At 41.5% G+C, this 8,733-nt stretch overlaps 1 long non-coding RNA gene across 1 annotated transcript; it reads left to right on the top strand.

The window, feature by feature from the left end:
• On the top strand, positions 258 to 1,501 carry LOC109850979. Its single transcript, XR_002249636.1, has 3 exons — positions 258 to 349; positions 490 to 540; positions 1,376 to 1,501. It is a non-coding gene; the product is annotated as an uncharacterized LOC109850979 (long non-coding RNA).

The raw sequence follows: 8,733 nt of genomic DNA, 5'->3' as shown, positions 1-8,733 counted from the left end.
GGCCTCACTTACTGTAAGTTGGCTGTACTTATGCTGTTTATGTAATTTAAACTTTGGGTGGTGCTTGCAACATGTGTGTGCTGGTAAATGGATAGGCTGGCCTTTTTTTTGGCAAATTTAACTTTCAAATGCCCCTTCTTCCTGTAATCGCCTGAACTGATTATTTACTGAACTTCTATTTCAACACCTAGTATACTAATATGCTTGTTTTTTTGTTTCTTATTCATTTTCCCTATTTTGTTTTGTTGTTGACAGTAACCGGGCAGCAGCATTCTTACATCTTGTCAAACTCAATAAGGCTCTTGTTGATGCTGAGACAACAATCAAACTAAACCCTCAGTGGGAGAAGGTATGTAGGGCATGTCCTTTTGAATCTTTTTCATCGGGTCTTAATGTTAGTATCCAGATCCAATATTCATGCTGTCATCCAACTTTGCAGACAATTTTCTTGTTCTTAGCTTTTACCACTGTAATTTGATACTATTTCAGGGACACTTCAGGAAAGATTGTGTTTTGGAGGCAATGGAGAGACATGAAGATGTAAGGTCACAATTTCTATTTTTGCGTTTCTTACGGACTCTATAAAAGCCTGGCCAATCACATTTCTTCCCAAATTAATGAATTTAAATATTTATATTTATACTTTATGATTTATCAATGAGGCCTCTGTTTATAAGTGAACTAAAAGGAATCAACATCATCTGGATATTGTAAGGTGTAATTCCAATTCAACCCTGATTTACCAATTGTCTGACATTTGGATTACCGGCATTTCGTGGAATTCTGACCATAGATTATCTGTATAACTTGAAGGGAAATTATTAGATAACTAATAAAGCATCCATACTTTATGATTAAAGACATGTATGGAAAACCACTATAGCTTAAACTAAAAAGTTGACTTGGATGGATGACAATACCATAAAGTACAAGGATAACAAATGGCTGAAGGTAGCTCAAATTGCGGATAAGAAAAATGAATGTGGACATGCTGGAGACTGATGGGTGCTATGCGAAGAGTGCGGGATCTTAGCTAAAGAAGCAACTAGGGCAAAGGGTAGACCAAATAAGTGTTTACTGGGGGAGGATAAATTCTCTGATACAATGTGCTAAACTGAGGTAGCCTTTCACGGAGCTAAACAGAGAACTAAGTAACTTTGTAGCGGATTTACATTTTGGATATGGACTTTGTTTATGCAATTGTTTCGTAAGAAGGTTTATCAATTCTAAGGTCTCTGGTTTAATGGTCCTGGTGGCGATGAAAGATAGGACCTGTATCAACTTGTCACTGTCAGACATAGAGGACTTGTTTTTCTGCTCTTTGTTAAAGTGATTTCCTAATCTTTTATCTTTTTATTTTCTTCTTATATTGCAGGCTATCATTTCATTTCAAAAAGCCTTGAAGTTTAATCCAAAGAGCTTAGAAGTATCCAAGAAGATCAAGAGGCTCACACAATTAGCAATAGAAAAGAAGCAAGCTGAAGAACGCGAGAGTATCAGGTCCGGCATTGATATGAGAAAATATTTGGATCCTCTGAGATCAGAAATAGTAAGTCAATAATGAATGTTTTTGTTTGATTTTAGATATCCAACATAACTTGTAACTTTCTTGCATCATTTCATTACATGTCATGGTGATGACTTCCATGAGACAATCTAAATGGATAGGTCATCTTAATCAGTTAAAGTAAGCTTGATTTCTAGCAAATATTATCAGTTAATCTATGTCAATATTAGCTGCAAAATGAGTCATGACAGTTTGCTAATCTAAATGGATAGGTCATATACCACACAAGTATGAGAAAGAAAAACAATAAAATTACTTATATGATTATGCCGATGAATTTAAAAATGTCATACACGTTTTCTAATCCAAAAGGTCCAGGCCCCAATTATTGTTGTTTGCATCAAACATGACTCTTATAAGAGCTAACTGCATAGTATTTGGGAACAGCATAACAAAACCTGTGGTACTACCTATAGCCAAGACCAATATCCGAGTATCATACCAGCTTTATCACGGGCCACTACAAATTTTGATTTACATTGATAATACTAAGAAAATCATTCAAACAGAATACTAGATATTTAATGGTATCTTAACCAATGATATCCCACAAAAACTCAATTTAAAAAAAAACCCCAAAGAGAAAACCTGCACATGGTTTTTTTTGTTCGAAACTTGTATTTGTCTCCTCATTTCATTTCCTAATAGCCAGGATAGTAGGGTTGAAGTTTTCCATTCATATATTGTATAAAACTCGTGTTAACTTACTTTAAAAAAAACAGACAGAAAAGCATGAAGACTTTACAGCGAAATTAAAACTAAAAGTAGTAATTCTAGTAATGGTAGCCCTTTCATTGTTGTATACACGGTGAATGTATTCTAAGGAGATCCAGGAGATGGTCTATGTCATATGATAGTCAATATATATATATTGGTCCTTACTACATATGCTATGTATTTGAAAACTAGCCTAGGAAGTGAAAATCAAGATAACAACATGAAGTCGAAGATTGTTCAAACAAGATATATAATAGTTGCATAGGTGTGTGCATAAATGAAACATTTTATCACCGCTACTGAAATTGAAAGCTTTTGTTTTAACGAGAGGGAAGTGATTTGATATTTGAAGAACCCATTCTCATTATCATACCAAGTTATACCATTCGAATGAAACATATAATAAACTCAAATCATAAACCCAGCCTAAAATTGAAAACCCTAAACAAACTAATATGCAATTATCATTCAAATACCTAACAGAAAAACAAAATTAAACTCTTACCCAGTTATCAAATTAAACTCAACAGGAATTTCAAAAGAAATTTCAAAATTAAAAACTTACCCAGTTATCAAATTGCTCCCTGAGCTCCCAGTGCTCTGCATCACAAATAAATCACATATTCATCACAACTAATCTCACAAAATAACTACCCAAAAAAAAATCAAAAATCAAAAGAAAATGGTTTCAGACATCGGTTCTCTTAAACCTTTCAGATTCTCAAATTAATCCCTCGAATCTTCAAAGAAGAGGGGTTTCGGCGCTGGACGAGAGGGCGCTGGACGAGAGACGAGGAGGGGCTCCGACGGTGGACGCGAGACGAGGAGGGGCTCCGGCGGTGGACGAGAGACGAACAAGGGCTCCGTCTCTGGTGATCAAAGAAGATGGGGGTTCGGGTTTGGAGGCGGCAACGGTGGCGACATGCTACGACACCGGGTTTGGAGGCGGCAACGGTGGCGAGTTGCTGCAACAGCGAGTCGGAGGCGGCACCAGCGACGACTCGGAGGCGGCACGGTGACAACTCGGAGGCGGAAGCGACGAGTCGGAGGGTTGTTAGGGCTTGGGTGAAAGAAAAGGAACGGGAAGTTGTGGGTATTTGTGCGGTTTTTTAGAAAAATAAAAGGGAACGGGTTGTTAGAGCGCGGTTTTAATTTTCAGCATCCCGCTTAAGATTTCAACGTGCCAAAAGGGAAAAAAATGTGATCAATTACCTATAGCGTTTAAAATTTTTCAAACACTATCAAAAAATAAGGCATATACAATCTATAGCACTTACAACGTAAACGCTATCATTCAACGCTATAAAAAAAACAGTTTTGTTTGTAGTGGCAAATTCTTTCAAACTTGTAGAAAAAAGGTCTTACCTCGCTCAAACAAAAGTTCAAGGTCTACAGAATAAGGGGATAATACTTTTCCGTTCATTAGCCAAGGATTACAAAATTAGAATATACAATGCCCCTATGAAGCCTATTATAGATCTGTTCTAGCTCCCGAAGTTAGAGGTGGAGAACTTCTCGAGGTAGCCAGCAGAAGAGTCGAGCGATCCTATTTTGCATCTGAACTATCCTCGGACCCACTTAAGTCGAACCCCGCTCCTTGGGCCTCCAATTCCTCTAATTCGTTCAAACAACAGGCAACCATGGGAGGGTAATGAAGGCGATTAGGGGTATTCTTCAACTCGGCCAGAATTTGAGCCGACATATAATCACATCCAGCTTTGCAAGCTAGCGCCACTTTGGATCGACCGACCAAACTCCCCCAATATTCATCAACAATGTCTTGACGATAGCTATCAAGAAACCCCTGATGATGTTCGTCGATAACCTCCTGGAGGGGTTTAGACTTCAAACGTGTGTTCTCCTCTTGAAGCTTGACAATGGTCACCTCTGCCGTGTCTAACGACGCTTCGCATGAGCTACCGCTACCTTCTTTGCCTGGGCTAAGACATCCGCGTGATCCCTCTTGTGAAGTACCTCATTTAGCTCTTGTCTAAGCTTGGCAACTTGGGAGATATCGAAAGAAGACCCCTCAGCATGCTGTTGTCGAAGGGCCTTCTCGTTGGACCGTAGTAGTTCAACTTCATCAAGAAGCTCCTCGTGAGAGGTCCAAAGATGATCCACCCGATTGAATAGCTCATTCTCCAATAGAGCCCGTTGGAGAAAGTAGTTGCGAAGAGCCTGGTGAAGGCCCCGGTCAGGAACCCTCCTAAGAATCTTCTCATCCTCAGGAAGACAGAACTGATCAAAAACCCTCGCCTAGGCTCAGTAAGACCCGATAACGGACCCCCTAACGTCCAAATGGCACTCGGCCTCAAAACGGAACTCTGGCTCGGGCTCCCTCACATATTGAGCAGCAGATGAAGGGTTCCCAATAATATAGGACCTCAGCTTGTCCCATTCTATCTCACCTACATCGGAGATTGTGCGGAAAGGTTCGCTCCGTATGGCTGGTGAACCCGCCTCTGACTGTGGCCGACTCTTCTCCCTCGGATTGAGATTGCACCCTTAAGCGTTGTTCAGATTTATTCAATCTCTCCCCCCTAAAAGGGGCTCGGCCGACCATCTCAGAGCCGAATCTTCTTGCGGATCGTTCAGAGGGATGAGAGCCACCCACGTTCCTTCACTTCTCAACCGAATTAACCCTTCAGCCTCCCTCCTCCTCCTTTGGGTAAGGGAGGGCACCCTCTCCTTAGCAGTCAACAGGACCTCTGAAGAAGGGATGTCTGAACAGAGACGCTTGGTCGGCCTGGCAGAAGATTCCTCCTAAGGATCAATTAACCAGGCTTGGGGCATTGTAGTGGCTCACCCAACGATAAGGGTAGTAGCTCTATCTGTGTCGAAAATAGTCGCCGGCATGACTGACACCATGGTCATTCATAAAACGAACTTGTCCAGCAGAACCTCAAAGCAACGAGAGCATGTGAACTTCTTGATCAATTCAAGATCGACCTTTTCTCCTTTGGATAACGCCCTCTTGACGAGTGCATCCCTCCGAATCTTAGGCCAATCGGAGCAACCCATCTCCAAATCCTCCCCAGACACCCACACAAACTTCTTCTTCCATTCCTTGTGGGAATCTGAGAGGTCTATGATCAACTTGAAAGATCACCGAAATCTGAAAGTAATAGTGGAGCTCCTTCTGACTTGCCTTTACCACCACAAAATAGGCAAATAGCTTCGTTGTAGGTTTAATAGCCAACCAGCTGCATATGACCACAAAAGCCACCACAATAGCTATGACATTCGGTTTCATTTATGCCGACGAAACCCCCAAATCCTCGAATAGTTGCTTCAAGAATGGAGGAAATAGCAATCTCAAGCCGCACTCCAAATGGTTCAAATAGAGGGGATGTTGCCCCGGCCCGTGGTCATAAATAGCCTACGTTCCCTTCGGGATGGACATCTTATACTCCTTGGGGATGTCAAACTTTATAGACATGGTCTTTAGTTGGACCAAGGTCACCTTCGAACGAATGATCTCTAGATATTCCCGATGAGCAACCAATTCCAGATCCATGAAGAAGCAAGGAAGCAATCCACAGGAAAGACAAAATCAAAAGAGGGTTAAGAGAGAGAAGAATAGTCCGAGCGGATGAAAATCTCAAACAGTACAAATATAGTTTCCTACTTTACAGCTGTCAATATGTCCCAGCCATTGGAGCCCACTTAATCCTACGGCTAAGACCTAGCCTCGGAATTTGAAATACCGCCGAATGACGTTTCGCCTCCTTTCCTCGAAGAAACCATAGTCTGACAAAGGAACAACCCAGACAGCTTTAGTGATGTCCGGTGATGATAGGTGTCCTCGCATCCAGAAAGGGCGCCTCCTCGCTAGCGAAACCAGTTCTATTCAATCTCTGCTTATTTATTTCTCTTGAATCTGGCCACAACCACATCCAAGTGAAAGGGGCTGACTGTTATGGGGTGTTCCCTATTCCCCACAGATATGCTATCCCAAGAGTAGGTTCGGTCGAGTCGACTTCATTCTAAGACGACTCGAAGGACGGACTCAGTCGAGCAAAAGATGATTACCCATTGATCAACTGACACTTTTCCCAAGGGTGACTCGGAATATTATTTTTTAGTAATATTTGACCTTTTATGACCACAGAAGTGACTCCACATCACTCGCCAACAAGCCCCGACGGCTGCTGGGTCCCCATAATGCAGAAGTGACTCCACGTCACTCGCCGACAAGCCCCGACGGCTGCTGGATCCCCATATCACGGAAGTGACTCTGCGTCACTCGCTGACAGACCTCAACGGCTGCTGATTCCCTATGTCACCAAAGTGGCCTCCCATCACTTACCAATCAACATGTATCAGCCAAAGGATGACTCAGCCTCTAGCCCATCCCTCGCCATCATCATGAACCGCACTCTCACAAAGTGCTGATCCTACCCTTAGCGTCCTCTATAAGTAAAAACGCTATTCACCATAGAAATAGGTTCGATTTTCTAACCACCTACAAAAATTCTCTAGTCACATATGAGAAGGGGACACTATTCTTCTATTACTGGACCTAAATCCACCAACTGCCTTGATCGTTGGAGGTACCACAAGGGAAATTAACCTCGTACTCCCATGATTCTTGTGCATGCAGGTGATTCGCCCACTCTGAGCTCTGAGAACTAGGCATAAAGTCGAAGAAGGAAAGTGGCCCCCTCTCGACAATTCAACATCTCAAGGATTCAGCAACTCGACAACCCCCATCGACTGTTTGTTCATGAACATCAACACTTTCCCTTGCACCGGTGTCCTCTATGCCACTTCTCATCACAGGTGAAACACAAATTTTGGCTTCTCCTTCTTTGTATTTCTTCAGGGGCTATTTTCTTAAACTGGGTAGTTGGATGAGGATTTTCTTTAACAGGTACATTGTGAGGAATATTAACTGAGTTTCCTCCTTGATTGTATACATTCCAGTTACCTCTAGGCTTTCTTTCATTTTTTTTTTTGTTTCTCTTCAAACAATTTAGCCAGGGAGACGGCTCCCTTCAGTGAACTAGGTCTTGTTGCTGTCACCTCATACCTCAACTCCTCTTTAAGGCCTCCAATAAATTTCTCAAGAATGTGCCTCCTAGAAGGTTGATCATCCAATAGGCCCTAAAGCTTGTTCAAATTTCCTGAGATAGTCTCTAACTGTAGTAGTTTGCCTTAAGGTAGAAAAAACATCGTATGGTCGTGAGAGTTCACTCGGACCAAACCTAGTAATTAGCTCTTCTTTAAAAACATCCCAATGATTAAAATCCTCGGTGTTCCTAACAAACCATCTATACCACTATAGAGCCTCATTTCTTAAATAAAACAAACACACTTTGACCCATTCACAATTCTGAATCTCATAATAATCAAAGATTTGCTCAGTCTGATCTAGCCATGCTATCACATTTTCAATGCCAGAGAAAGAAGGGAAATCCAAATGTAGAGATTTCGGTTGAACTAGTTTTTGATTGCTAAAGAACAAATTCTTTTGAGTTGGGAAGTTACCAAAGCTGTAAGTGGGTTGAAACTCCTCTTGAAAATCAACATCTCTTCAACCCTGGAAGTTGCGACCTTGATCAAAGCTCTTCTTGCTGGAATCTTGAACTCCTTGTCTGGGAATCTCCCTATCATCCTGTGAACCTGGACTCAGGATTTGGCGATCTTCCCTGGGTCCTGATCCTAGAATTCCTTGGTTATACCCCTTTGAGTTCTTGAGTTCTTGGATTAAGACTTTTATTTGAGAAGCTAATTCATCCAACTTCGATGAATTCTCCTCTAACTTAGTAGATGTTTGTTGATTAATGGAGCCCTATTGTTGAAGGAGTGCTTTCTATTGTTGAATTGCATCCTCCACTCGATTGAATCTTTCATCTTGAGTCATTTCCTCAGCCGACGTTTCCTCGTTATCGCCTAGAAATTCTTCATCTGCGATTCCTGCTCCTAAGTGCTCTGATACCAATTATGAGGCTTAGGAACCTCGGTTGACTCTGGAGCTGCTATTCCTAGCTATGACCGAACTCTACAGAAGAAGTCAGGAGAGAATTTCAGAAGAAAAGAGATGGAATCGAGAAGAAGGAGACATAAGAAGAGATGACTCAATTAGAGGGAGAAAAAACTTTGTAATTCATTCGTTAATTTGTGCTTGTACAACATTGTATTTATACATCATTGTGATTGTGAGCTAAGTTCGTGCACGTGCACCAATAGTGCCGAACTGAATTTGTAATAGAATGTTGACAGTTTAACCGAATATCGTTGCTTGTGATTATATTGTTTACAATGAGGTAAAGTTCAATCTTCTATGTTCTCTCTCTTTTGTGTTTCAGTCCAATTATTTGCATATCAGTCCATGTGTTCTTCTTCACTCTGCCAAAGCCTATAGCTCAGCCGAGCTCAGTTCCCCTTGCCATCCATTGCTTGTAGTATAGCCTTCCATTGCCTGCATTATAGCCTTGTCAGCTGCA

This window comes from Asparagus officinalis, chromosome 7 (genome assembly GCF_001876935.1).
Source record: "Asparagus officinalis chromosome 7, Aspof.V1, whole genome shotgun sequence".
Lineage (NCBI taxonomy): Eukaryota > Viridiplantae > Streptophyta > Magnoliopsida > Asparagales > Asparagaceae > Asparagus > Asparagus officinalis.
The sequence above is the reverse complement of the archived record's forward strand: the minus strand, read 5'-3'. Positions and strand labels throughout refer to the sequence as shown.